General features: G+C 40.6%; 2 pseudogenes; both read right to left on the minus strand.

Moving 5' to 3' along the window:
* Nucleotides 1–1,073: 1,073 nt before the first annotated feature.
* On the minus strand, nucleotides 1,074–1,496 carry LOC114904697 (annotated as a pseudogene).
* A 14,670-nt stretch (nucleotides 1,497–16,166) lies between these two features.
* On the minus strand, nucleotides 16,167–17,093 carry LOC114904691 (annotated as a pseudogene).
* Nucleotides 17,094–22,365: the final 5,272 nt, after the last annotated feature.

Here is a 22,365-nt window from a genome sequence, read left to right on the forward strand (position 1 = left end):
TTGTTGGCTTTGAGAAATCTTATTTCCTTCTCTGTTTCTTTGATAGATATATATATATATATATATATATATATATATATCTCACATATATATATTAGTCAAAAGACTTGGGTGCAAATCCAGGCTCTACCATTACTAGTTGAATGACCATAGGCAAGTTATTTAAATAACTTGAGGCTTGATTTCCTCATTTATAAGAAAAGGATGACAAGAATGTTGCAAGATCTTGCAAGGTTCAAATGAGGTAACTGTGAAAGTGCTTTGTAAAACCACTTGCTGGTTATTATATAATGGCAGGGGTAGTGTCTTTCTCATCTGTATACTCTTCATCTCCCAGCAGTACCTTGTGTTCAGGAGACAATTTTATAGATATTTGCTGAATTATTGAGTAGGGGGAAAAAGAAGCAAACAGCAAACGTTTTACGTCATATATAATGTGATGTAATTTTTTTGTTTTTTGCTGCACCACATGGTGTGCAGAATCCTGGTTCTCTGACCAGGGATCGAACCCTCACCCCTTGTGGTGGAAGCATGGAGTCTTAACCAATGGACTGTCAGGGAAGTCCCCCTTTGCCATATATTTATTGCAGGTGTTCTTTGTGCCAGGCATTGTGCTGCAGGAGTGTCCTCAGGTGTGCTTGAACTCCAGAAGCATAGGCTTAGAGCATAGATAAGTTGTAGTATTCCTTCAATCTGCATTCAAGGAGGATCTGCCTTCTCCAGTATATTGACTTTCCTAGTTCCTTTGGAAGGTGGACTCTCATTGAGATGCCATTAAACATCTGAATATACATTTAAGCGTCCATGTTCTTATTGAATACACATCAAGAAACCATCTGATGACTTGTGTTCTGATTCACGTGTTTTACACGCTTGAGTATTTTGGTCAGTGTGGTAATGTTACTCATTATAAATTAATAAACCGATATTCTGATTGACTCACCAGTCTGCAAATTGTGTTAATGTGAGATCACATCTGAGAAATGATGACATTCTTTCTGATTCTTTTTTTTTCTTTTTTGGAGCAAATAATTTTTATTATTATTGTTTTCTTTTACAAATGCACCGAAGAGTCATGCAATGCTGCCAGCATCGGATGCAATCCTGGGCCACAAGTCTGCACATTCCCTTGCAACTGGTCCTGTGATGGCAGAACCTTTCATCTCGCCTTTATTGTTTACTATGACCCCTGCATTATCTTCAAAATAAAGAAACACACCACCTTTTCTCCGGTATCACTTTCCTTGTCGAATTACCACTGCTGGATGTACCTTCTTTCTGAGCTCTGGTTTGCCTTTCTTGACTGTGGCCATCATCATGTCACTCACACCAGCAGCAGGAAGTCTACTCAGTCGTCCCTTGATCCCCTTTACAGAGATGATATACAGATTTTTGGCTCCTGTGTTGTCAGCACAATTGATCACGGCTCCAACCGGAAGACCCAAGGAAATCTGGAATTTTGCACCAGAGGACCCACCACATCCTCGCTTCGACATCTTGAACGTCTTCTTTCTGATTCTTGATGTACAAATTACTTGCCTAAGGAATAGCCTCCGGAATTTGTTGAGTTTACCAAAATAATGTTACCTTTTGAGTTCTACTGGTGCCTGGTTGGTTTGCATGGACTTTCTTTGAAAATACAGTATAATCAAATTTCCAGACAAGTCACAGTTCCTACAACGGGTAAAGAAAAATAAAGAGCCAATACTGTTCTTAGATTTGAAAATATTAGCAATAGTGGTTCTATTCTCACTGGACATTTTGAGATTCATTCACAACACTTTGAGTTTCACCCATGCTGATGTACTTAGCTCTGATTCATTCTATTTTCTCTGCTGTACATATTCATATAGCAGAATGAACTTATGAATATACCACAATTTTTCATGTATCTATTCTATTGTTAGTAGACATTCTGTTGCTTTCAGTTGACTTGCTTTTACAAAACATGCTGCTTGAACACTCTTGTTCATGCCTCTCAGTGCACGTGTGGATTCAAAGGTTTCTTTAAAAAATCTAGGTTTGAAACCGCTGTGCCAGATTGGATACAAATATTCAAATTTACTAGGTTATTTTCAAGTGTTTATACGATTCTCAGTGGATTTTGAGGCCAAAAATGAATCAATAAATGCTACAATTCATAGTAAGTTTGTAAACATGAAGTTTACAAAAGAAACTTTTGAACAGGTTTTCAGGCAAAAATGATGGGAAGCTCTGTAATTTAGGACAAATAGAATCTGTATTTTATTGATTTTGTACAAGTAAAACAAGATGGTTTCAAAAAGGAGGTAGAACGATGAACATCTGAGAGTTGAATTTCAATGAATTGTTAATTCATTTGCCTCTAGTCTAGATGGTCTGTTAAGAATTTTTCCCACAGCGACATAAAACTATTGAAGCTTTCATATCATTTTCTTGCAAAGCACAAGACCTCTTATAAACCAAGTTTTCTTCCCCCCGAAAAAAAATTGCCAAAAAAAGCTTTTCTTATGAAATTGATAAATTTTATCACAGGGATCAAAACTATAGAGGAACCATTCAGAGGAATACTCTTCAAATAAAAAGACGTACAAGTACACTATTGCTAAAGAGCTTGAAAAACGTCCTGAGAGTTAACGACAAGCATGATGTTCTGCAGGACCCAGAAAGGGATGCTGACAGGCTGAGTGTATTATGACAATGTTGGATGCCGAATAATATAAACAGTGTACAACGTGGAAGAACCATTGCCACTGCCTGGGAATTGTGGGAGACACCTGACTTTACATATGGATATAGCCACTCAGGGGTTGTCTTAGTTTCCTGGAGCCATTGCAAAAAATTACAACAACCTGTTCTGGAAACCAGAAGTCCAAAATCAGCTTTACTGGGCTGAAATCAAGGTTTGGCAGGGTCACACTCCCTCCAGAGGTATTAGGGGAGGTCTATTTCTTGGCTCTTCCAGCTTGTGGTGGCTGGTCTGTGACTTAAAACCATTGATGTTTTTGCATCATTTTCAAGCAACTCATGCTTTCTTTGGCCTGTAACTGCATCACTCCAATCTCTGCTGCTGTCCTGCGATGGAGCTGGTATACCAATTTAAGAATATGTGGATTAGGACCTACTGAATGTGGAGGCACAAACCACCCACAAGCACCCCAGCTCCCACTTTGGGGAAGTGAAACCCACATCCACATCAAGAAAGTAGAGTCACAAGATGTATTACAGATCTCAGAAGCAAGGGGACGCAATGAGCCAGGGGGAGAGCAGCCCATCTCTGGTCCTGAGCGAGCAGGAGGTAGAAAGCAGGGTAGCAAGGACCTATTACCTATAAGGTGGTTGGGGTGGAGGTCACTAACTTTTCTGGTGTTTACCTCTAAGTGGGAAAAGTAAAATGGAAACTTGTGGCGGGAATCCTAAACTCAAGTCCTTACCTAAATGTCCATAATCTAGGTGTGCACAGGGTTATCATATTGTAAAATGCCTAGGCAACAACTCAGAAAAACAAAAGTTGTTTTTCTCATCATATGTCCTCACATAGCCTTTTCTTCTGTGTGTGGTCAACTTTATGTCTGCCTTCCTCTTATAAGATTACATGTGATGGAGTTTAGGACCCAGGTGGACTACCCAGAATAATCGCCTCACCTCAAGATCCCTAATTTAATCACATCTCAAAAACTTTACCAGGTAACATTCACAGTTTTCAGGGATTAGGGCCTGATATCTTCGGGGGCCACCCTTCAGCCCACTCCAGGGGCAGAGCGGGAGTTACCAAGATGTATGTGTGAAGAACTGCATGATGACTTTTTATTTTGTTTATCACTGAAATTTCATGTTGCAAGAAGAAAGATTTTTAAAAATTTAATCAATAACACTTTGTGGGCATAATGTAAACTTAAGTAGGGTTATTGGGAAAAATATTGATGGAGCTCCAGCTAATTTACAATGAGAAAGAGCTTTGTCACATGAATCAAAGAGGTGGCTCTTGTGTGTCAAACAACAAAATGCTTTCTCACAAAGAGTAGTTGTACTTTTACTCTTAATATTCATTTGGCATTGAAGAAAGTATTGAAGATTGTGCATAAGAACAAATCGGGGTCTCTGTGTGCACATCTTTTCATGCTGACAGGAGAAACACATACTTAGGGCGATGCTGCTCTCCTCCAGTGAGGGCACTGTTCTGGAATGTGGGAATGGTACATTTTTGTCTTTGAAATGGGGAATGAAATTAAAATAATTTTTTTTCATAATGCCATTTACACCTAAATTCATAAATCTCAGTATCTTGAATAGTGAAAACCAGGGATCTAAACTCTCATGTTATAGGCAAAATATTTCTATGATGAACACTCAGGACGAGATAGCAGGATTTCTTAAGCTGAACTGTTGTGTGAAGAGTTTCATTGCTGGGAGTTTGTTTACCAATAGTTAATGGTTTTCTTCTCTTGTTAGAGAAACACATGAAGAAAAACACAATATAATGTTGGAGATACACACACACACACACACACACACACACACACACACACACACATATATGTATCCATATCCACATTCGGGCACTGCAGCAGACCATGAAACAATACTTTCTAGAGCTATGGTCAATAAAGGAGTGAAAAAGTCATCTTCCAAGCAGAAATATTTACCCTTTGGCTTTCGATTGTGATTGCTGGTCAACATAGTGTTCAACAGGGCGGTGAAAATAGTATTCAGTGAGAAACCACTTCATGTTCTGATAAAAATTTAATTTAATTTAAAAATTTTTAAAACCACTTTATGAAGCTATGATTGACACATAAAAAGCTCTATATATTTAAGGTATACAAATCTGTGAGTTTGAAGATAAGCATACACCTGTGAAACCATCATTTCCATTAAAGCCATAAATATCCATTACCACCCAAAGGGGAAACCACTTCATTTTCTATTTGATTTTCCAAACTTGTATAAAAGAGGTGTCCAATATTTACTGCCATTCCTGACCACCTGAACTCTGTGCTCGATAACTCTGTGTTTAGTAAAAATACAGAGGAAGGTAAACCATATGAGGAGGAAAGACAAAATGTATAATCTGACCTGTGGCCCAAACTATAGGACACTGAGCCAGATGGAGGGATGTTGGTGAAAGATTGCAAAGGGTGTCATTTCTATAGCTGATGAAACGTTTCTATTCATGTTAATTTAAAATATTTTATTTTTTAGAGTTGCTATATGATCCAGCAATCCCACTCCTGGGTATGTACTGGACAAAACTATAATTAAAAAGATACATGCACCCCTATGTTCATAGCAGCAGTATTTACAATAGCCAAGACATGGAAACAACCTAAATGTCTATCAACAGATGAATGTATGAAGAAGATGTGGTACATATATACAATGGAATACTACTCAGCCATAAAAAAGAATGAAATAATGCCATTTGCAGCAACATGGATGGAGCTAGAGATTATCATACTAAGTGAAGTAAGTCAGAAAGAGAAAGACAAATACCATATGATATCACTTATATGTGGAATCTAAAATATGACACAAATGAACCTACCTATGAAACAGAAACAGATTCACAGACATCAAGAATAGACTTGTGGTTGCCAAGGGGGAGGGTGGTGGGGGAATGAAGTGGGAGTTTGGGATTAGCAGATGCAAACTATTATATATAGAATGGATAGACAATAAGGTCCTACTGTATAGCTCAGGGGACCATATTCAGTATCCTGTGATAAACCATAATGGAAAAGAGTATGAAAAAGAATATGTATATATGTATAACTGAATCACTTTGCTGTGTAGCAGAAACTACCACAACATGGCAAATCAACTATAATTCAATAAAGAAACATAAAAATAAAAAAATTATTTTTATGTTTTTAGCATATCAAATTTATCATTTATAATATAATATTGTTAGTATTTATTAATAAATTTTTTATCATTTATTTTTGTCTACCAATACTATTCTCTATCAATTATTCTTGTCATTGATACAGTGTTAATACTCTTAATTTTAGTAATATTTTAATTTTAATAAAAGTTAATACCGATTTTATTTGCTTTACCTAAAACCAGTGGTCCACATTTGTGCTGAGTGAGCATTAAGCTCTCTGCACATGGAAACATTTGAGAAACACTTCCCCATCTAGTCCTACTCCTAGCTAGGCACTGGAGAAAAATGATGAACAAAACATGCTATTCCTAATATCAAGGACTTGAAATCTAACTGGTAATTTATATGCATAAATTACCAGAATAATGAGGCAATGTATGATTTCTAATTATACAAAGAAATTTGTATTTGCCAAGTGTCAGGACTAAAGTCAGGAGAGAGCTTTCTTGACTATATCACTGTATCAGTAGTCTTTAAAAATTTTAACCTTTAATGGTTAGTGTGAAGAATTTTAAACAATACAAAAAAGAAGAGTATAGTCTGGTGAGCCACCATTTGCTCACTACACAAATTCAGTAATGATTAAATCCATGGCTATTCCTATCTGATATATATTGCCAACCACTTCTTCCCACCCTACTCCCTGGATTATTTTGAAGCAAATCCCAGACATATTGTTTCATCTATAAATATTGTCAGAGTATCTTTAAAAGATATGTGTTCTTTAAAAAATATAACCTACTATATCATTAAATTACATAAAAGTTACTTACTTTCTAATCTTTTATCAGTGTTCCAAATTTCCCTGATTGTCTTATAAACATGTGTGCATGCACATGAGCTCATGTGTTCTTCTGCATGCTTCTGCATGGGTGTGCATGTGCATGTGTGTGTTTATACTTGGTTTGTTGGAAATAGTATGCAAACAATCCATATATTATATTGATTGATTTATCTCTTAAGAGTCTTTTTTTTGTTTTTTTTTTGCAGTACGCGGGCCTCTCACTATTGTGGCCTCTCCCGTTGTGGAGCACAGGCTCTGGACGCGCAGGCTCAGCGGCCATGGCTCACGGGCCCAGCCGCTCCGCAACCACTGTGCCACCACGGAAGCCCTTAAGTGTCCTTTTAAATCTATGGTTTCCTTTTCCCTTTCCCTTTTTTTTTTCTTTTGTGTGACCATTAAGAAAAAAAAATTATGTAGTCAAATTGATCCATTCTTGCCTTACTGCTTCTGGACTCTGCGTCATGATTAGGGAAGATTTCCCCAGTCTCAGATTAGATACATTCACACACATTTTGTTCTGCATGTTTTCATACTTTATATTTAAACCTCTGACCCATTTGGAATTTATTCTAGCATAAGGTGTGAAGAATAGATCTAATTTTGTATTTTTCCAGATGACTGTCCAAATTTCCCAGCACCATTTATAAAATGTCCACTCCCACAATTCTCTTTTTAATTTTCTCACCTGGTCAAGGGAGAGTAGTAGTGCGAGAGAGATGGACAAATATTATTCAGACATTATAACAAATAAAGCAATCCATGTGTACAGATGCAGAAAAATGTCTTTCATATAACAGTAAATTAAAAAAAGATGTAGAGGTGAATACATTATGAATCAGGGACTTCCCTGGTAGTCCAGTGTGTAAGACTCCACGCTCCCACTGCAGGGGCCCCGGGTTCGATCCCTTGTTGGGGAACTAGATCCCTCATGCATGCCGCAACTAAGAAGAAGTCCGCATGCTGCAATTAAGAAAAAGCCCTAACGCTGCAACGAAGACCCCGCATGCTGCAACTAAGACCTGGCACAGCCAAAATAAATAAATAAATATTAAAAAAATTATGAATCAACTTTTGTTTAAAAATTATATATATATGAAAATATCTGGAAGGATATTCTTCAAACTGTCAGTAATGGTTAAGTGGTTACCTCTAGATGTGGGATAGAGGGGATTGAGTTTTAATTTTTATCTTTGTATATTTTAGTATTTATTTATTTTTTTTACAATGAGCACATATTATATTGGCTCAAAAATTTGAAATCTGGGGACTTCTCTGGTGGTCCAATGGTTAAGACTGCGCTTCCAATGCAGGGGTTGCAGGTTCGATCCCTGGTTGGGGAACTAAGATACCACATCCCACATGCTGTGCAGGGTGGCCAAAGGAAAAAAAAAAAGTAGAAGTTTAAAAAAATTGAAATCTGAAATAATAGGTCATTAACATATCATGAACTGCATTCAACAAATGTTTACTGAGTTCCACTGCTAGGTTTGCTTGTATGCTCTGTGTATGTTTCTCAACGCCGCACTTTCAAATCATCCACCTTCTCTGTTTCTCAGTTTCCTACTCTCTGAAAAAAGAAAGCGTCAGAATGTACTTAGAATGGACAATTAGGAGACCTGGATTCTTGTCCTCACCCCTCTGGGCTAGCTTGTGAATTGGGTTAGTGTATGGCTTCACTGATCCTCAGCTTCTGCACCTGTTAAATGGGGGTTTGGATCAGGTCCTCTCTGCATTGTGTTGTCCCTCTCTGGAATTCTGTGGTCTGACAATATTTCCATGTACTCTGCATTCACCATGTGACCAGTCCCATTCTAGCCAGGCTGGCCAATTCCATCAGTCCCTGACAATCCAGCCTGACTGGAAAATAGTATTCAGTGAACATTTACTCTGTCTGGTTATGCACATTCTGCAGACCAGGAGAGTGATTTATTTAATTTATATTTAATTATTATCATAGTTGGCAAATGGCAGGAAAATTTTCAGGAGGGAAATTAAAAAGGGATTACATAAGCCCCCTGAGTAATAAGGTTTTATTTTTTCTTGGTTAGTGAATTTATTCTGTTTCCTTCAATACCTTTTTTTGGATAATAAGTTTTTAATTAATTAATTTATTTTTGGCTGTGTTCGGTCTTCGTTTCTGTGCGAGGGCTTTCTCTAGTTGTGGCAAGCGGTGGCCACTCTTCATCGCGGTGCGCGGGCCTCTCACTATCGTGGCCTGTCTTGCTGCGGAGGACAGGCTCCAGACGCGCAGGCTCAGCAGTTGTGGCTCACGGGCCCAGTTGCTCCGCGGCATGTGGGATCCTCCCAGACCAGGGCTCAAACCCGTGTCCCCTGCATTAGCAGGCAGATTCTCAACCACTGCGCCACCAGGGAAGCCCCCAATAAGTTTTTAATAGAGCCTTTTTTTTAGTTTTATGAGTACAGTGTGATTATGTTATAAATGCATTCAACTTAAAGCAAATGCAGCTAAATGCATGTGATTCTAGTGCTTATTTTGCATACAGCATGGACTTTATATGCAAGTTGACTTCCTCATCTGGTACTTAGCTGAAGAAATAGCTATCTAGGCAAGTGCCCTCTTGTTGGACATTTAGATGATTTCCAGTGTTTTGCTGTTGCAAATAATGTTACAATGACCTGCCTTGTGAAATCTCTCTGAATGTCTCTGAATTGAAAACAGACTCTTAAAAGAATGTCAAGCAATCACAAAATAAGTACTGTGAACATTATTGTCTGGGTTTTGCCCTAGCTTTCCAAGATTATCAGCAGCCCATAAAGCAGCTGAGGCCTCAGCTGCATAACAGATGGGCAAAGCCCACAGGGGCTGAATGTGGACTTAATACACCGGATGGAGGAAGAAAGGCAGACACAGGAGTTTAAGATTGCCATGGAAACATGCTTCCTGGCTAAATATACATCTTGGTGTCTGACCCATGTCTCAGAGTCTATGATGACCTGTATATGTGGAGTGAGGTCCCACTTTGAGCTCAGCAGTTTCCAAGGAGATGCTGCAGTCCCCAGCAGCCTTTGCCCTCTCCCTTATGACTCAGGAAGACCAGTTGGAGTTGTCCTCACACAGGAACAGAAAAGCCATGAAATATTAATGATTTGTTACTGACTCTGTGGCAAACATTTGGAGAACATCACCTTCCAAATCAATAAGATTTTCACCATGCATAAGAGTGCCCCGAAGTCACATCATTATCCTTCTGGGTACAGAGTGGGAGGCCTAGGAGCACAGACCAGAGGAAGATGCCAACCTGGGAGGGTCATAGTCCCTTTTCTCAATGTTTTTATTGCAGAACAAGTTCAATCAGTGTCAAAGAAGAGGAGCGTGTTACTCATCAAACAACTCAAGACTTGGAGAAGCCCGATAGGTCACTGATTTTTCCACATACAAATGTTAGGAAAAGGGAGGTGGTAGAATTTTAACATATTTTATCTTTGTTTACACGCACTCATTACAGTAAATTTGGAGAGTGCAGAAAGATATTAAAATTATTCAGTAAAAAGTTTTCCCCATTTCCACTCCACAGTGGGGTGGAAAGTTCACAGCGTTTCCATATATCCTCTGCCCCCTCAACATGCATAGCCTCCCCTATTATCAACATCCCCCACCAGAGTGGTACATTTGTTACAGTCAATAATTTACACCGACACGTCACTATAACCCAAAGTCTAGTTTACCTTAGGGTTTACTCGGTGTTGTGTAGTCTATGGGTTTGGACAAATGTATAAAGACATAGGTCTACTGTACACCTGTCATACAGATTAGTTTCACTGCCTTAAAAATCCTCTGTGCTTTGTCTACTCATCCCTTAATCTTAAGTTACATGTGTCTTTATATTTAAAGTGGGTTTCTTGTAGACAACGTATAGCTAAATCTTTTTTATTTTGGCTGCACTACGTGGCTTGCGGGATCTTAGCTCCCTGACCAGGGATGGAACCTGGCCCCTGGCAGTGGAAGCGCGGAGTCTTAACCACTGAGCCACCAGAGAATTCCCTTAAGTCTTGTTTTCTGATCCACTCTGTCAAAGTCTATCTTTTAGTTGGTGTGTTTACACCATTGACATTTAAAGTGATTATTGATATAGTTGGATTAATATCTACCATATTTGTTTCTATCTTCTATTCCTTGCCCTTGTTCTTTATTCCTATTTTTGTCTTCCACTCTTTTTCTGTTATTTGTGGTTTTAATTGAGCATTTTATATGATTCCATTTTCTCTCCTTTCTTAGCATATCAATTATATTTCTTCATTTTTGTTTTTAGTGGTTGCCCTGGATAGAATTTGCAATGTACATTTACAGATAATGCAAGTCTACTTTCAAATAACACTATACTGCTTTGCAAGTAGTGCAAGTACCTTATAAAAACAAAATATTCCTAATTCCTTCCTCCTGTCCCTTGCTTGTACCTTATATTACTGCTGTCATTTATCTCACTCATACAGAAGCATATGGAAGTGTATATGCTTATATATACAATTGCATATGCTTATATTGTATGTATAATAAATATACATAATCAAGTACATTGTCGCTATTGTTATTTGTAACAAACTATTATCTGTGAAATCAGTTAAGAATAAGAAAAGTAAGGGCTTCCCTGGTGGCGCAGTGGTTGAGAGTCCGGCTGCCGAGGCAGGGGACACAGGTTCGTGCCCCGGTCCGGGAAGATCCCACATGCCGCGGAGCGGCTGGGCCCGTGAACCATGGCCGCTGAGCCTGCGCGTCCGGAGCCTGTGCTCCGCAACGGGAGAGGCCACAACAGTGAGAGGTCCGCATACCGAAAAAAAAAAAAAAAAAAAAGAATAAGAAAAGTAAAAGTTTTTATTTACCTGCATGTATTACTTCTCTAACGCTCTTCCTTTCTTTATGTGGATCTGAGTTTCTGACCCATATCGATTTCCTTCTGTTGGAGGAGGTCATCCAGAGGATGTGACCACTGGATGATGTGTGAACAGGACCAGGGAAATGGGAGGCTCTTCACCCCACCCCTGTCCTTGGCATGTATGCTCTGCCCACCGTTCCCACAGTGGGAGCCATTTTCAAGGATGTAGCTTTGAGAGTGATCTGTTGCTGAGACCATCTGGACAGTATGTGTGACAGAACCCTGTTCAGGCTTCTATATAAACTTTACGATTATGGTGGGCAGGTGTGGAGATGGACTTCTCTTGCGGTGCCCAAGAAAAGCCTCAGACAAGCCTCAAGATAACTTTCTTACCGAGTTAGGTCGCGTGGACCCCTACTTGAGCCCTAGCTGGCCTCAGAGGGGAAGGTTCTTTTTCCATTCAAGTTCGTGCAGCCAAAACCGAAACCAAAGCTGAGATGGAAGCAAGGCAACCTTTATTCAATGGCCAGAGGATGGAGAAGCAGGAACTTAGTTCGCAAATCAACTTCTCGCCCACGGGGATGATTCAGGCAAGATCTTAAGGGCAAGGTTAATGAGGGGGAGGCATATACATTGGTTTTCCGGGAGTAGCTGTGATTCTTCCTGGAACTGGGCTGCCACCTCCTTTCTGCCCTTGTATGGTTGTTGGCATCTGGGTGGGAAGCGGGGTCGAACCATTCTGGTGCGGATGGCTGAGATCCTGGTATTATAATGAGATGGTAATGAGCTGCAGGGCGGCTTTGTCGCGCTTGTGAAGCTGAACCAGCTTGCCGCAGTTTTCCTGTGGATGGACTCTTGTTCCTGCGCTCTGAACACAGCCAGAGGATATGGTTAGTTGTGGTTTTCTGCCAGTTTACCTGGAGGGAGGGGCCGGGGTATGGTTCTGGGGCCACAGCCTTGGTACCAAGTTCCCGTGCTTGTTAAACCTACCGCCTACCAGACTGGAGTGCCTGCCTCTTCCTTCCGTCTCTCCTCACCCTCTGTGTCCAAGGGCCCCTTTCAGATTTCACCCGGGAAGCTCCAGGTTGTTGGTTTTGAACAAACACCTTCTCTCTGAAGAACTTCTTTTAACATTTCAAAGCAAGACTGCTGGCAACACATCCTCTCAATTTTTTGTTTGCCTTAGAAAGTATTTTTGGTAATTCCCTGGTGGTCCAGTGGTTAGGACAACGAGCTCTCACTATTGAGGACCCGGGTTTGATCCTTGGTTGGGGAACTAAGGTACCACAAGCCGTGCGGTGTGGACAAAAAGAAAAAGAAAAAGAAAAAGGTATTCTTCACTTTTGCAGGGTAACTTCTTAGAATACAGAATCCTAGGTTGGCATTCATTTTTTTCTCTCAACACTTCAAATATTTCACTCCATGCTCTTCTTGCTTGCATCATGGTTTCTGAAGAAAAGGTGGATGTAATTTTTATCTTTGCTCCTCTAGAGGGAAGGCATTTTTTCCCTCTGGCTCCTTTTAAGATTTTTATCTTTGATTTTGTTCAGTTGGAATATTATATGCCTAATAACCCCCGCCCCCCACCCCCATCCCCCGCTGTTATCCTGTCTGTTCTCTAAGCTTCCTGTATCTGCTATTTGGTAGCTGTCATTAATTTAGGGAAATTCTCAGTCATTATGGTACCAAGTCCAGGTTTGCTCTGCTCGCTGCCCGACAGGCCAATATATTGTGGGATGAGTTGGAGCAAGGAATGATGACTTTATTCAGAAAGCCAGCAGGCCCAGAAGATGGCAGACGAGTGCCTCAAAGAACCATCCTCCCCCAATCAGAATTCCGGCTCCTTTTATATAGAGGAAGGGGAGGGGGAGGGGCCCACCGCAATGTCACCCATTGGTGGGAGCAGGACCGCTAACAGCCAATCCCAAACGGCCTGCGCTAAGGGCCGCGTGCGCCCGCCCCACCCCTATTACAATCATTGCTTTGAATATTTCTTCTGTTCCTTTCTCGCTTCTCTTCTTGGTATTCCCATTACTTGGATGTTATACCTTTTGTAGTTGTCCCACAGTTCTTGGATCTTCGGTTCCGTTTTTTGGTCTTTTTTTTCTCTTTGCCTTTCAGTTTTGGAAGTCTCTATCATCACTCTCAGAGGTTCCTTCCTCAGCCCTGTCCGGTCTACTAGTGAGCCTATCAAAGGCATTCTTTATCTTTATTACAGTGTTCTTGATTTCTAGCATTTCTTTTTGATTCTTTCTTAGAATTTCCATCTCTCTGCTTACATGATCCATTTGTCTTGCACGTTGTCTACTTTTTTCCATTAGAGCCCTTATCATGTTAATCGTAACTGTTTTAAATCCAATATCTGCGAATTTCAACATCCCTGCAATGTACGAGTGTGGCTCTGATGCTTGCTCTGTCTCTTCAAACTGCCTTTTGCCTTTCAGTGCGCCTTGTAATTTTTTTGTTGAAAGCTGGACATGATATACTGGGTAGAAGGAATGGCAGTAAAGAGAACTTTGGTGATGTGGTGGTGAGGTGTAGGGGTAGGGGAGGTGTTCTGTGGTCCTGTGATTAGGTCTCAGGCTTTCCGTGAGGCTGTGCTCCTTGGCTGTGAACTTTGCAAGTGCCTCTCAGTCCCAGCCCTCTTAAGTGGGGGTGGGGGCCTTAGGAGGGACTGGAGGGAGCTAGAGTTGGGTGTTTCCCTTCCCCTGGGCTAGTTAGGCTCTGACAAAAACCCAATAGGTTCGGCTCTGGCAAGGTAGTTTCTCTTGAGGGCAGGCCTTGTTAAGAAGAATAGAATGCTCTGGCATTTTTCAAAACAGCCACTTTCCCCCTCCTCCTACAGGAAGCATGAGTGGATTTTTCTCCGATCTTCACTGTGAGAACCCGGTCAAGCCTCTGGAGGCAAAACTCACACCAATGTGGGGACCCCCTAAGTCTGGGTCCCCCTGGAGTTTTTTATCTCACAGACGGGTCCACACTGAGCCTCCAGCAATTCATCAATTATAGTTCAGGTTTTCCAGCCCCAGCACTCGTTCCTGTGGAGGTTTCTACTCAAGCGTTTCTGCTTCAGTAAATTGTGATCCTCTGTATCTGCATGTCTCTCCAATGCTGGGAGCAGCAATTTGTCCTGTGACCTCACTTCTTTTATGAATCTAAGAAGAGTTGTTAATTTTCCAGTTTGTTCAGCTTTTCACCTGTTAGAATGGAGTGGTGACTTCCAAACTCCTTTTATGCTGGACTGGAAACTGGAAGTCTCAGAAATGTATTTTTAAAGTGTCTGTAGACATCCTTACAAGATGTGAACATTGTTAACAATCTTGATGCTTTTCCATGTGTATGCATATAGATGCATATTGTGTGTGCATATCACTTCTACATACATATACAATATATACTACTGCTTTCACAGAATTTTACTGAAGTTTGTACAGCTTTGTATTTAGATTTCATACTTCATTCCCATTTGTATTTTTCTATGTCATTAAATAATCTCGTTAACAGGAGTTAACATTCAATTATATAGGTGTAATTAAAAGATGAGGCATGGTAGAAAACTCATCTGTGACATCAAGGAAAGTTGGCTATGAAAAAAGGGTCAATTATCCATGAAATTTTAAGATGACATAAAATTATTTTAGTTCAGTTAAATAGTACATATTGAATACTCCGGCCCTGTCATCTGCATTGAGGATACAGACATGAAGAGAACATAGAGTTTGGCTTGAGGGGCATATACCTAGTTAAGGAGAAGACTGAAAAAGAGAGAATGATAACAAAAATGGTAAGTGCCTGGGTATACATGTGTATATATGGTATCCAGATGGACAGGATATTTGGGGATGAAAGGACAAGCACTTCACCCAGCTTGGGTGGCTTCCTTAAGTTGGGAACACATGAGCTGAGTTTTTTTTGTGTGTGTTCACATTTAGTTTTATTATAACAAAGCAACTTGTACACTTTTAACGTTTAAAACTGAGCATCATCTTTCCTTTCCAGTGAAACAAAAAGAAAAATTTAAAAATAAACAGGAACAAAATTACAATAAAAAATGTCAATTGCAAATAAGATCCTACAGGTTCTGCTGATTCGCCCATCGAGTGGCAGGGCTCAAGTCATCATTAGGAGAGAATTTTATTTTAAAAATGTCATCTTAAACTGCGAGGATGTCCATTAAACATCACAATTAAACATGCCAAAGGAAAAGCCATGTTGTCAAAATGCCCACTTAACCCACCCAAACATCTCAAACCCATCCTTTGCTGACCTTCTATAACCCCATTTTTTAAAGTTTTTTTTTCTTTTTTTAAACAAGAGAAAGTAGACAGATACATGTTGGTAAATGCTAACTGTCCATATTCACATAGAGACACAGTGTAATCTCTGAGCCCAGTATACAGAGAAAGGAGGAAAAAAGCTAGAATTCTATGTACTACTACACAGGGGCCTAGCACCCTCCAGCTTCCAGCAGAGCTAAAGGAGCAGAAGGTTTTTCTTTTTTCCCACAGAGCATGGTGGTGTTGATTCCATAAAGTTTTTGTTGAGACAGGAAGGGATAAAAATGAACTTGGAACAGAAAGGGGTAGAGATTCTTTACCCACTGAATTCTGCTCAAGGTATTTCCCCCCCAAATAAGTTGTGAGCCATGGTATAAAGGAGAAAAGAGACCTCAAAAACGGGGCAACTGAGCACAAGAGGAGGAGGAGGAGAAAAAAACAAAAAGACTGCAACTTGCTCCCAGGGACTGGAGAAAATTAAAAAAGGAAGGTTGGAATCCATCAGTGTTCCATTAGTCATCTTCTCCTTCATCTTCCTCTCCTCCCTCCCCCTCATCATATCTTCATCTTCTTCACCTTCATCCTCATCCCATTCTTCATCAATATCTTCCAATCCTTCTTCCTCTTCGTCATCATCGTCATCTTCTTCTCCTTCCCCTTCCTCATCATCCATGCCCGGAACCAAGTAGTATTGTAATGGATTTGGCCAAATACCATCTTTGATGACCTCTCCTAACTCATCTGCACCTGCATCAGAATGATCAGTAAACCAGGTGAAGAAGCTTTCTGGGTCTTCATACTGTCTCTTCCTGCTGGCTTTATTCTGCGTTTGACTTGAACGTTTTGTCAAATCCTTTCCGGATTTCCATTTGATTTCAGTGGACTTTGAAGATGGATCACCACTCTCATTCAGATGAAATTCTTTGGAGAGAACTTTATTTTCAAAGTAAGGGTTTTCATCAAAATAAAAATCTATTCTGTAACCTGATTTAATATCTTCAAATTCTGTCACTTCGACTCTTGTCAAATAACGCAGCGCCCTCCCCAAGCAGTGCAGACACTTGTGGATGGTTAGCAAACGTTGCTCCCCCCAAATTTGGGATATTGGCGATCAATTCCGACCTCTTCTGAAAAAATGGTTGGCGGAGTTTGTTATATTTCTGTTCTACTTTCAAAATCTCCTCACTGGCTTGTTCGTTAAGTCTGTCTATTTCATTTTGTACTTCATCAATATGTTCAATTGCTTCTTGCTGTTCTTTTTCTGAGGTCTCCTCGGCCCCGTCGTGGTTGGAGTTGAGCACCTTTTTACTGACTTCGGCCGCGGGCGCCGACATGGTGCTGCTCCGCGGTCCGGGGGGCGGGGGGAGCGAGGAGGGCAGAGAAGGGAAGGCAAAGGGGGCGGGCCGCGGCTTCCCCTCACGCCACACGCGCGGGCGCCCGCTTCGTCCGGCCGCCTCCTCCCCGCGCTCGCTCGCTCGCTTTCCCTCCCCCTGGCTCGCGCGCGCTGCCCTCGCGGCCTGACGACGAGGGAGGGGCTGAGGCTGCGTGCCGGGCTCCCGCTTACTGAGGGGAGGCGGCGGCGGGCAGGTAGGCGGCCCTGTGCTCCCTCACACACGGTCCGCGCTCCAGCTCGCGGCTCCAGCTCCCCGAGCCGCCTCCTCCTCCGCTTCCTCCTCACGGCGAGGGGCGGGCGGCAGAGCCATGAGCTGAGTTTTTAACGCTGATAAGTATTCAGCCAGATGAAGGAAGTCTTAACGGAGGTAACAGCTGGGCAGAGCTGGAGGCATGGAACCAGGCAGGGTACTGGATGGCAGTACCATGAAGATTGACGGGGCACTGACAGACGAAAAGTTAAGAACTGGGTTAGTAGGAGTTATTTTCATTTTGGGTTCAAAGTCTTGTGTTTTCCTGAAAAGAGAATAGAAACTCATGGTTATAATTCTATGTAAAAGCATAGCCCACTGCATGTCAGTCCCTGGTGAAGCCAAGCCTTACCAATCAGACTATGGCCCAGGAATCCTCTTTTAGAAGGTATGGGACAAGGGTCAGTTTTTTTTGTTTTGTTTTGCGGTACGCGGGCCTCTCACTGTTGCGGCCTCTCCCGTTGCGGAGCACAGGCTCCGGAAGCGCAGGCTCCGCGGCCATGGCTCACGGGCCCAGCCGCTCCGCGGCATGTGGGATCCTCCTGGACCGGGGCACGAACCCGTGTCCCCTGCATCGGCAGGCGGACTCCCCACCACTGCGCCACCAGGGAAGCCCACAAGGGTCAGTTTTTATAGGATTTTCATGAAACGTAGAATTTAAAATGAAAGTTTTGTACTTGAAGAAGATAAATTTCATTTATCTGAAAAATTTATTTACCTGGCTTCCGTAGAAACAGAGCTTTCATTTTCTTAAAATTAGAAAAATGTTGTATAACAGTAAATATTGAACATAACCTCAATATAGAAAATGCGAGCATCTCTGCTTGAAACAAGGGTGTGTGTGTATGTGTGTGCGTGCGTGTCCGTGTACCGAAGCATCCAGAACTCAAGTGGTGTAGCGTGTCCTTTACCTGGAGGACTAGAGCTACAGGACACAGTTTACAAAGTATTGACTTAGAACAGAGAACTATGAGAGATGAAGGAACTTACAGATGATTTAATGAATTGTCCAGACACTTCATGTTAGAAATAAGAATTCTAAGAGTTGGCAAGGCATTGTAACTTTTTTTTTCCCCAGGGAATGAGACCAAATGATGTGTCAGGCACTTCTAAAAATTCTGATGACTTAATTTCACCACATGCTTTCTTTTCCCCAGAAAGGAACTTGACATAATGGGACCATCTTGGGCCTCAATTCAGGAAATTTAATAAAATACCAAGTATAAAATTTGTTATTTTTGGAGCACTTTCTGTATATCCTATACTGTGAAAGCATTTTCTATTCATTATCTTAAATTTTTAAAAGATTGTGATAAAATACATATAACAAATTTTTCATCTTAACCACTTTTAAGTATACCGTTTAACAGCATTAGGTAATTCACATTGTTGTGCAACCATCACCACCATCCATCTCCGGAACTCTTTTTATCTTGCAAAACTGAAACTCGGTACCCATTAAGGAACAACTCCCATTCCCCTCCTGCCAGCCCCTGGCAACCACCATTCCACTTTCTGTCTCTATGAACTTGACTACTCTTGGTACTTTATATAACTGGAATTATACAGTATCTGTCCTTTAGTGGCTGGCTTTTTCCACTTAGCATAATATCCTCCAAGTTCATCCATGTCGCAGCATGTATCAGAATTCCCTTCTTTTTAAGGCTGGATAATATTCCATTGTATGTATATACCACCTTTTGCTTATCCATTCATCTGTCGATGAACACTTGGGTTGCTTCCTGCTCTTGGCTATTGTGAATAATGTTGCTATAAACGTGTTTAAAAACATCTCTTTAAGTCCCTGTTTCTAAGTTTTTAGGCATATACTCATAAATGGAATTTCTGGATCAAATGGTAATCCTATTTTTAATTTTTTAGAGAACAACCTTACTGTTTTTCATAGCAGCAGCACCGTTTTACATTTTCACCAGTAGTGCACAGCAGTTCCAGCTTCTCTACATCCTTGCCAACGCTTGGTATTTTGTTTCATTTTGAAAATAATAGCCATCCTAATGGGTGTGATGTGGTATCTTATTGTGGTTTTGATTTGCACTTCTCTAGTGATTAGTGATGTTGAGCACCTTTTCATGTGCTTACTGACATTTGTATGTTTTCTTTGGAGAAATACCAATTCAAGTCCTTCGTCCATTTTTCAATTGGGTTGCTTTTGTGGTTGTTGTTGTTGAGCTGTAAGGGTTCTGCATGTATTCTTGATACTAACCCTTTATGAAATAGATCACTTGCAAATATTTTCTCCCATTCTCTGGGCTGCCTTTCCACTCTGTTGATTGTGTCCTTTGATGCACAGAAGCTTTTAATTTGATGTAGTCCAGTTAATCTTTTTTTTTTTTTTTTTTTGCTTTTGTTGCTTTGTTCTTTTCGTGACATATCCAAGAAATAAGCGCCAAATCCAATACCATGAAACTTTCCCCCTCTGTTTTCTTATGATAGTTTTATAGGGTTCACTCTTATATTTAGGTCTTTGCTCCATTTGGAGTTAATTTTTGTAAATGGTGTAAGGTAAGGGTTGCACTTCATTCTTTTGCATGTAGGTATCCGGTTTTCCCAACATCATTTGTTGAAGCCACGTGACTTTCTTAAAGCCACACAGATAGATGGTAGCAAAGATGGGTTCAAACCCCAGTTCCTTGTTTCCAAGCTTTTAGGACTTCCCCTCTATTCTCTGTCAGTGCCCCATTGCCCACTGTTTTAGGTAACTGAGGTATTACTATCATCACACAGAGGTGTGATGGAGCTTACACTCTGAATGCGCTTGCATTTTAAAGGAATAATTTGTTGCCCATAATATTTTTAAATAAAGAGATCAACCCCTGCTCCCTGCTCAAACGGTCATCCAGTTTCCCCCCTACTTCACCATTCTACTGAGTTTGGAAAGGAGGCAAAGAAAATCACAAAAATAGTCACTTGTCATTTGTACTTTACTTCACATAATTATCCTTACTAAATCACGGGGCCCCTTAAGCACCAAGCATCTTTCCACAGGGAAAGAAAATAGTCTGCTCAATGAGCTGTAAATATTTGAAAATATGAATTATGAAATGATTAATATGAGAGGTCCAAACTTAGCTAACTTAATTTCTATACTACATTCTATCTACTGAGACTCTCTTTGATCATGATTCTAGTTTGATTCATAGCTAAACTGTCTTCTATCTAATTTTCTTTGCAGCAGTTGGAACTTAATATATCTCAGAGGGAAAGATTTATGAGTAAAAATCATAAGAGTAAAAATATTTAAAAATCACTTTCAAAATGTGTTAAACAGGACAAATTTCATTCTGTGTAAGTCTGTGTAACTCTATGTATATTGGGTCTCACAGAGTCCAGACTTCGCCTGGTGTTGTATTTAAAGAAACATAACCTAGAAATGAAAAGTAATTAGAATATTCCAATGTTATCACTCATATGCCTATTGATTAACACCAAAGTAGATTCAATTCATCACCTACATTTCTTTCGGTCTATGGCTCTTTCACACTTTGCAACTGTCCTTCCAGCTGAATCAAATGTCCTCCCTAACACCTATCCAGTGACCTTTTATATTTTACTCCTCCATTTCCTTCTAGAATCCATTTTCTTCCTCAGGTATTTCCTTCTTCAAAGACTGTACTGCTTTGCACAATAAAGGCGATAGGAATGAACACCTCTCATCACCTTCACCCTCACCAATGATGGGCCACCATCATTCCGGCCCAAATTGCTACATCAACATCTAAATGGTCTCCTTGCTTCCACCCCAGCCCCTTACAGAAACCAGATGATCCTTAAAAAATATATGTTGGTCTGGTCTTACCTTTCCTTCTCCCCTGAGTTTACTGTCTGTTTCCCCTACTAGACAGTACTCCTTGATGGTGGGGAATTTTGTCTGTTTCCCTGCTGTATCCCCAGGGAAGATAACAATGATGACAGGTAGATGAGAGGCACCCTAAATTTGTTGAGTGAAAAACTGAGCTTATTAACAAACTTCTTACTTCTTTTGTAAATACTGTTTTTTTTTTTCTGTAGAGAATCCTCTCTTAAAAGTTGGCATGATTTAGGCTTCATATTACAGAAAAGACAGCTTGCTTTATTTCACATAAATGAGTAGCTTATGTACATTTTGAACATGGCCAATACGATACCAATAAGGCTTCACAACCGATGACGTGAGCAAATCCTATACTCAAGGAAAACAAATTCTATATCTCTGGCTGCTTTCCTACCACTACCTGACATGTCACAATTCATAAATATATATATATATATTTTTTTTTCTAGTAGTTTTCTTTTAATAAAGGGGGGACTAAGAAGAAAGAAGTGGCTTAAAAAATAAGGAAGTTAATGTGTTCCCATTACTGGAAATACAGAGGTAGCCAGATTCTAGCAGCTGGATGATGGCCTTGAGCTTGAAGGTGCTTTTCATGTCTCTCTCTGACAACTGGTACTATGTGTGGACACCTCCTGTGCCCCACCTCATATCCTCTGAGTCCACCTTTAATCTAGCCATGGATGCAGGAGTCAGTTCTGCCCAAGTGTATAAGCACCTTGCCTCAGCTGCACAGTGTATTTTTTACTTTCTGCTTCTCTGATACCAGATATGGGACTCTTCTGGGAACAAACTTGTCCAACTAGTGAACCAGTGAATGGTCCAGTCACAGAATCATCACTTCTTTTGTGAAGCCTCTGTGAGGCAGCTAAACCAACTGGAGGACCAGCTGGACACTTTTGCATATGCAAATGTGCAAGTGTGAAATTAACCTTCAGTGCTCCAACCTTTGACCAACAGGAGATGGAAACTGGCAGATAAGCGTTTCACTCCTCCAATGCTTGGGTGACATTTCTCAGTCCAATTCTATACAATTTCTCAGAGCTTCCCAGCAGGACCAATGTCCAGTTGCCAAAAACAGTGACTAGTTTGATACTGTACCCTTGAATTTACTTTTCTATTTCATTCTTCAGA

The sequence above is a fragment of the Monodon monoceros genome, unplaced genomic scaffold (genome assembly GCF_005190385.1).
Source record: "Monodon monoceros isolate NGI ecotype Baffin Bay Population unplaced genomic scaffold, NGI_Narwhal_1 Super_Scaffold_21, whole genome shotgun sequence".
Taxonomy (NCBI): domain Eukaryota; kingdom Metazoa; phylum Chordata; class Mammalia; order Artiodactyla; family Monodontidae; genus Monodon; species Monodon monoceros.